This window comes from Balaenoptera physalus (assembly GCF_965194825.1).
Source record: "Balaenoptera physalus genome assembly, chromosome: 1".
Taxonomy (NCBI): Eukaryota; Metazoa; Chordata; class Mammalia; order Artiodactyla; family Balaenopteridae; genus Balaenoptera; species Balaenoptera physalus.
Window position 1 is genome coordinate 17,528,227 of NC_138882.1, and position 8,891 is coordinate 17,537,117.

Here is an 8,891-nt window from a genome sequence, read left to right on the forward strand (position 1 = left end):
CTGTATTTATTCATAGATGACATGGTTATCTATGTTGAAAATGCAAACAATCAACAGCAACACAAAACATCCTGGAACTAATAAGCAATTACAGCAAGGTTGTAGTATACAAGCTTAATATTCAAAAGTTGATCACTTTCCTATAAACCACCAATGACCAAGTGGAATTTGAAATTAAAAACACAATTCCATTTAGCACCCCACAAAATGAAATACTTAGGTATAAATTTAACAAAATGTATACATGATCTATGTGAGGAAAATTACAAAACTGATGAATAAAATCAAAGATCAAAGTAAGCGGAGCAATATTCTGTGTTCATATGTATGAAGAAAATATTGTCCAAATGTCAATTCTTTCCAACTTGAGCTATGATTCAATTCAATACCAAAAAAATCCCAGGAAGTTATTTGGTGGATATCAACATATTCTAAAGTTTATATGGCAGAGCCAGAAGACTCAGAATAGCCAACTCAATATTGAAGGAGAAAAACAAAGTTGGAGACCTGATATTACCCAACTTCAAGACTTACTGTAAAGATATAATAATCAAGTCAGTGCAGTATTGGTGAAAAAATAGATTAATGTAACAGAATAGGGAGCTCAGAAATAGACCAAGATAAATATAATCAATTGATCTTTGACAAAGGAACAAAGGCAACACAATGGAACAAAGATAGTGTTTTCAACAAATGGTGTTGGAACAACTAGACATCCACATGCAAAAAAAAAAAGAATCTAGACACAAACCTACACCTTTCATAAAAATTAACTTAAAACAGATCACAGACCTAAATGTAAAACTATAAAACTCCTAGAAGATAACATAGGAGAAAACCTAGATGACCTTCTGTATGTTGATGACTTTGTAAATACAATATCAAGGACACAATTCATGAAAAAAATAATTGATAAGATGGACTTCATTAAAATTTAAAACTTCTGCCGTGTGAAAGACAATGTCAAGAGAATGAGAAGACAAGCCACAAACTGGGAGAAAATATTTGCAAAAGACACTTCTGATAAAGAACTGTTAGAAAGAACTCTTTTAAACTCAACAGTAAGACAACAAACAAACTAATTATAAAAATGGGTCAAAGACCTTCACAAACACTTCACCAAAGAAGATATACAGGTGGCAAATAAACATATGAAGCATATGAAATAAGCATATAAAAAATGTACCACATATGTCATCAGGGAAATAAAAATTAAAACAACGAGGTACCACGACACACCTATTAGAATGCCCAAAATTCAAAACTCTGACAACACCAAATGCTGGTGAGGATGTTGAGCAAGAAGGATTCTCATTTATCGGTGGTGGAATACAAAGCGGTACAGTCACTTTGAAAGACAGTTTTGCAGTTTCTTACAAAACATACTCTTACCATATAATATGGCAACTGTGCTCCTTAGTATTTACTCAGAGGAACTGAAAACTTATGTCTAGACAAAACCTTATGCACGGATATTTATAACAGCTTTTTTCATAATTACCAAAACTTGGAAGCAACCAAGTTGCCCTTCAGTAGGTGATTGGAGAGATAAACTGTGGTACATCAAGACAATGGAAAATTATTCAGTGCTAAAAAAAAGAAATGAGCTATCAAGCTGTGAAAACAAAATGAAGAACCTTAAACACATATTACTCAATGAAAGAAGCCAAAAGGATATGTACTATGTGATTCCAACTATTTGACATTCTGGAAAATGCAAAATTATGGAGACAGTAAAAAAATCAGTGATTGCCAAGCATAAGGCTGAGAGGGAGGGATGAAAAGGCAGAGCACAGAGAATTTTTAGGACAGTGAAAATACTCTGTGTGACATTATAATAATGAATACATGTCATTATCAATTTGTTCAAACCCATACAATGTACAAAACAAAGAGTGAGCCCTAATGTAAACTGTGGACTTTGGCTGATTATGATATGTCAGTGTAGGTTCATCAATTATAACAAATGTACCACTTTGGTGGGGGAAGTTGATAATATGAGAGGCTGTGCATGTGTGAGGTCAGGGAGCATATGGGAAATCTCTGTACCTTTCTTTCGATTTTGCTAAAACTGCTCTCTTAAAAAAATAATTTTATAAAAAAATAAAAAATAAAAGAATGACAATACCAAAATATAACACAACTGTAACTCTCACCTGGTAAACTGGTAGAAATATAAGTTTATACCATATCTTTGTTAAACTGTATACAGCCACTAGAAACTTACCACATGAGTATTTTGTGACCCAGCAATTCCTCTCCTACATATATCTAAAAGAAATGTGTACACATGTTCACCAACAGGTATATACAAAATGTTCACAGTACAGCCTTGAAGTTTAGAAACAAGTCAAATGTCCATCTACTGATGAGTGGAGAAACAAATTGTGGTATGTTTATATGAAAGGTTCAGAATAGGCAAATGTATAGAGACAGAAATATTAGTGGTTGCCTAGGAGTGGGAAGGGGTATGGAGATTGACTGCTAATGGGTGTGAGTTACTTTTAGGAGAAACTTTCTTTATAAATTTTCTTTTTAAATATTCTAAAACTACATTATGGTGATGGTTGAACAGCTCTGTAAATATACCAAAACCATTGAATTGTACATGTTAACTGAATGAATTTTATGGGACATTATTTATAGCCTAATGATGAAATTGTTTTAAAAAAACACAAAGAAAAGCCAGTACATACTCATTATAATAGTGAAATTTTAAAAGAATGGGAATCAAAAAATGTGACTCTAAAAAAAGAAAAAATATATATGACTCTACTGTAACTCTCAGCCAGTAAGTTGGTAGGAATATAAATTGTTACAATATCTTTGGGAAACTATTGGGCTGTAGCTACAAAAGCTTAACATATGTCTATCCTGTCACCTGGTAATTCCTCTCCTACGTACGTCTGAGAGAGATGTGTATATATATACTCACTAAAAGATAGATAGACGATACCAATGAAAACACTGTTTGTAACAGCCAAAAAAATTGGCAACAACCCAAAAGGCTACGAACAGTACAAAGGATAAATAAATTGAGGTATAATCATAAAATAAAATATAATAAAAATTAACGCTACTGCTACTCTCAACAACATAGAAGAATCTCATAAATATAATGTTGAGTAAAACCCACCAGACATACAACATACATGCAAATAAATCTGTCCATTTATTTAAGGTAAAAAAACAGACAAAGTGAATCTGTGGTGATCTGGGATGAAGTCATAGTAACTGTGAGGGAACACAGGGGTCTTCTGGAGAGGTAGGTGCTGGTAATGTTCTATTTCTTGACTTAGGTTATGAATACATTCATGTTTCATTTGTGAGAATTTCAATGAACTTTCTTTTTCGTGAACTGCGCACCTTCCTGTATGTACATTGTGCTCTGTTTACGATTAGCCCAGTGAGGGTGAAAGGGGATGGGGGGCAAACAAAAACCAAAGCCCTGGAGAGCACCTGTTCTCTCTGCAGATGATGGCTAGCCCTCGGGTCCACCTGACGCTGCCTGTGAGAATGCCGACCCAGTGACTTCAAACTATCGACGTTTTAAGGGAAGCTGGAAATACTTCCCTGAAATTCTCTATTTTTAGGTGTTGGCCGAGATTTCAATTGTCAAAACATTGTGAAAACCATCCAAAGCACAACCAGAGCTGGGTTCTACCTTTGGCTGGCAGTTTGGGTAACTCTAATGGCAGTTTCAGGTGGCTCTGTCACTTAACTCTGTGCATGATCTTGGCAACATTTCTTAACCTCCCCAAGCCTCAGTTTTCTCATCTATAAGAATTAGAATAGTAATACTTTCCTCTCTGGGTTATTAAGAGGACCGACTGCTTGTTAAAAATCGCTTAAGACTATGCCTCTAATTCAGCAAGCTCTCAATAAATGATCATTGTTATTATTATTATTTTTATTGCCAGAGTACTCTCTGAGGATAACTGAAAAGAAAAAAGGGCAACAGCTTGAAACAAAGACATACAGCTATGGCTTTCCACGCCCATATTTTCCTGTCACCCCTATCTTCCTCCTCTCCCACTAACTGGCTTCCTGTCTTAAATCTTCTGCTATCACCCTACTAAAGGCCTCAGAAGTCGCCACCACTTGTTTAGAATGAAAATGGGAGTAAGGCAGCTGGAAGATCTATTTCTATTGCCCCACTTTGAGTCTCCAAACTCATTTTTCTTTCTCACAGAAATACTATGAAATGTGGTCCTTTATTTCTAAAATGTTATTCCTGTTTTAGAGAAAGTAGGATATGAGTTGGATAGCTTTTTGTGGACTGCCCTGGACACCAAACCACAATAAATAATATAGAGTTATTTTCAGTGGTATATGCATTCGTGATTTCAAACTGCCTGTAAAAGAAAATTTGGTACATACCTGTCTTTTGACATGTGACTTCTTGTGCCACAATAGTAAGGTTTAAATTTCATACATAAACAAAACGTTCAGGGTAATCTCATAAAGTGAAAACCTATAGGTAATTACATTGTCATTTTAGTTTTCATAACTGAAGCTTTACAAACACGAGTAACATTCCAAAATTCCTGATCCTGTATTTTGATAATATTCTACTGCAGAAATAAGAAAAATAAAAGACAAGCCTTGGCAGAGAGATGTCAAACTTAAGGGTAAATCAGAAGGTGAATAACAATCACCTATATCATCAAAAATTTGTTCTACAAAATTTCAACCAGCTACAACTGATTTTTGGCATTCAAAATGCATTTGGATGTACTTATCCATATGGCCCTTTGACTCAATATTTACATTGAAAATCAATAATATTCTATAATTAAACATGATTTGCCTGGTGTGCTCATAATTATTCTAATTAATATTTCCAAAGTCATGTGAGGCTAGGATTTATTATCTCCATTTTCAGATGACGAAATTAAGACAGGATAAGTAAGTAAATGAATGTCATATAGAAAATAGCATTTTCTAAGTTGGGATTGGACTCAGGTCTAGTATGAGTCTGCAGCTCAGGCTCTTAGTTGCTGCCTTAGAATGATGGTCCTGGTGCTGGTTTCTAACAGTCCTCCAAAGGCCATGACCTTGTCTCCTTGGCAGGAAACAGCATTCTGGAAGCCAAGAGTTTATCAATCTACTTCTTCCTTTTAGTGACCAATTCCATTCCTCGGCTCAGATCAGGATGGTGATGGTGATCTCTTTTGCTGTATTTTTTAGGGTCTAGCCAAGTCAGCCCATTTCCTTGTGCCACTGTTAGGAAGGAAGAAAGTGATTTTTTTTTTCCATCGTTAGTGAATGATTTCATTCTTATAAGGCAGAGCAAAAACAAGACAGCAAGAAAAGGAACATGAAATCTCATTTGGGGATAAAGAAATCAATTTATTTTCAAATGGTGTATAATTGTGTATAGATAAATGTATGCATGTATAATTTTAAAAAGTGGAGTGTAATTAAAACATTTGAAATATCTCAGCAAAAATTACACATAGAAATTCTATGGTCCCACATCTTTACTACCATCCTTTCTCAAGTCACTGGCTTATTATACCAAAAATATCCTCTCTTTAAAGAAAAATAAGCAGAAATAAAGAGAGCAACGCAGCATTAAGAAGAGAAAAAAGTGAGAATAACATGTTGGAAACAGAAACTGCAGTCCAACGAGAGCTTCCCCACCTTCATTACCATCCTTCCAAATAAATCTCCCTGCTCCTCTTGAGCTGGCAAATAAAAAAATCAACCCGCAAGATATATGTGTGTGCTTCTCCTGATGAGCATTGCCATCCGTCTACTGTACGTCCCACATGCCAGTTTGAAGATGGGCTAGAGGGAGAATTAAAGACTTCAGAAAGTCCACAGCATAATCAAGAAGGCTTTTTTCTTCTGACTACACAACTTTCATCTCTGTCTTATGTGATTTTCTCCCCATCTCCTTCACTCTGTGGCAAAGATCCTGATTGCTGATGGCACATTAACTGAGCATATAACTAACCTTTCAGGGCAACCAACTGGTTTCCACTATATGGCACTAACGCCTTTGATACGTTTCATTTTGGCAAGGACTCCCTAAAAAATTATTTATTCTAACTTCTCTCACCTGCTGGAATTCTTTCTAAGCTATCCATACACCTGCTTGAGCATTCCTAAGTCTTGGGAATAACTCTCCCTCTCAAGAGATTATGTTCCATTTTGGGCTTTTAAAATTATTTAAGATTTCTTTGTTACATGGAGTTTGTGATTTCACTTATTGCTACTAATTTGGTGCTTTAGAATGACTTGAGTCTCTTTTTCACATGGCTGCCCTTCAAGCATTTGGAAAAGAGACCATGACTCACCTGAGATTTCTTTTCTCTGTTAAACATCCTTAGGCTCCAGAACTTCATCCTCTAGTTGTTTCTACTGCTCCCCCTCCAAGGCAGATGTTGCTAATTACAATCTTCATTTCTACTGATATGAGCTCAGAATCCTCCTTCACATGGCTCTCCAGGCAGCCACTATTCCGTTTGAATTGAAATGTGAGTTGAAACCCACTTGCCATCCTTGGGAGTTTGGTTTCAATACGATAAAGTTCAGGGAAGATGGAGGTGGGGAGTGGATTAAACCTCTTTAATAATTTGAACATGCTCTAGTTTGGGTACTGGTCCAAGGTTGATGTCAGTGTTTCCTTCAAATTAAATTAAGGAGTTACATAGGATGTCAACTGTGCCCTTGATGATGCAGATTCCATTAAAAAGAACTGTTTCTAAGCAGATCATTGGAACCAAAATACCCATATTTGGCAAGATCCTCAGTGCTAGATTATTAAGAGAACAAGGCAATAAAAGTGAATGACTTCCAATTCCTTAGTTGAGCACTAACTCAACATATGAATAAGGTCAAGTAGATTTTTTCCCCACTTTTGGATTTTGCTATGTAATCTGGAAAGAAATGTAACTCAATAGAGTCACTGCTTTCATTGTTAAGATAATTATCTACTAACCATACTGTATTCTCTCAACCTCACGATTTTACAAATGGTAACTTGTGGTCCCTGGCTCCAGTGGCTACACCAGCTAGATTGGTCAAAATCTTATAAAGCTTGATTTCCATACTAAAATTGGCAAGAATGAAGTTGGGGTAAATTTTAATATATTATTTTTGAATTATTTTTGTTGTTATTAAGTATTATTCATTATTTTTATTTGAAAGAGTAGTTTGCTTTTGTCTGATTTACTATTTGAATTATTGGTATTTTGAGTTCTAATTTTGGCTGAAGAAATTTAAAGTCGCCAGGGGGGAAGGTATTAGCATTCCCAGTCTTTAAGCTAGTTTTGTTAAATCTTTAAAAAATATGTAATTGCATTACAGAAAGCAGCTTAAAGCAGAAAATGAAGCTAGTACTATTCTGATGCCAGTTCCTAACAAAGTCAGAGGAACAAACACTTAGATCATTATTATGTATGTATGAAACTGTAAGTAAATAAATAAATATGTTAAAAAGCTCAAAAAAAAAAAAAAAAAAAAAAAAAAAAAAAAAGTGAATGACTGAGTGGTATCTGTAAACATTATGTCAGAACTTTTGTTTGGATTAGTTTAAGAAATGATTAATTAGTTTCTATTCATTTTTATTCAGGTCCATATATTTCACAGCTTGTGTCTAACACCTAGAATCTAGAATATCCTTGTTTGACAGCAATATATGCTCTCAGTTCACAGCAGGTTTCATTTAGGAGTGCTATTTCTTTATAAAAATACCTAAAGAAGGTTTTCAGAAGGAAATATTGCTTAGAAGCTTAATCTCCTTTACAGTCATCGTCACCTTCTGCCAAGAGAACTGGAGAATATTCTATCCTTGTTGCATGAGATCATGCTCATCTACTGCCAAACTTCAGAGAGGCCACCCAGAGCACATATTTCTCCATCTGTCAGCACCAGGAAACCATTGCAATTTATGGATGAATAATTATTAAGACGAGTTTGTGGCTCTTTCTCTGGGTATAAGTTTTTGGGACGAAGTTAGGGTGTGCAAATATAGTGCCTATCTGTGATAAATCAGTATTAAACTTGTTAGGTTAGATTTTTTTTTTTTAATAGTCAAGTTGCCTTCAAACAACAACAAAGCACTTAATTTCTCCCCACTTGACCTATTTATTCTATACATGCTGGTGGTCCAGACTAAATAAACATCAAATATCTCTGCTTGTGGCTAGAATTCACTGTAATAACAGTTTATTTGTTTACTTAGAATGATGGCCCAAATGCCTTTGCTTAATAAGAATGGAAAAACTATTACTGAAGTGAATCTTCCAGTGAAAATATTTAAAAATAAACTCCAGGGAGATGGTTGGCCTAAAACAAGGCCTTGGTGGTGAAATGGGTAAGAACTCTTGATAAAGAGTCCTGTTGACTTAGAGAACGCTGGTAAATTGTTGATTCAACATGAATGGATCCACAGGTTATTACTTTTGAAGAAATATATGTTTAGGCAGAAAGAATACAGTTCCTTTTAACAACTGGTTGTTAGCAAAGAGGAAGAAAGAAAAGGCAAATGTATGGAACGTGATTTCTTCCAAGTGACTAGGTGAATAATGTAAACCTTTTGCTCATTGGTTATGATGTTGATCCATCTTGTGAAAACTGTGCTCATGATAAGACAGAAGACCCAATAAACTCTTCACTTTTTTGTTTTCCATCTTGGCTCTTCAGTCTTGCAATTGAGTTCCTGTTCATCATGCAGACATCAACTAAATTCTCAGAAACAGATGGTGTTCCCTTTACCACCAACTTACCCTCTGTAGTTCTACAGTTGGCAAGGCCAGATAGATCCACATCCTGAAATTAAACTTTCCACCAAATTCTTATAAGTAAGCAGACGTGTTATTAACATGGACTTCTGGATGTGGAACAATACACAGAGATGATTGATTAGAAACTCTAATTAA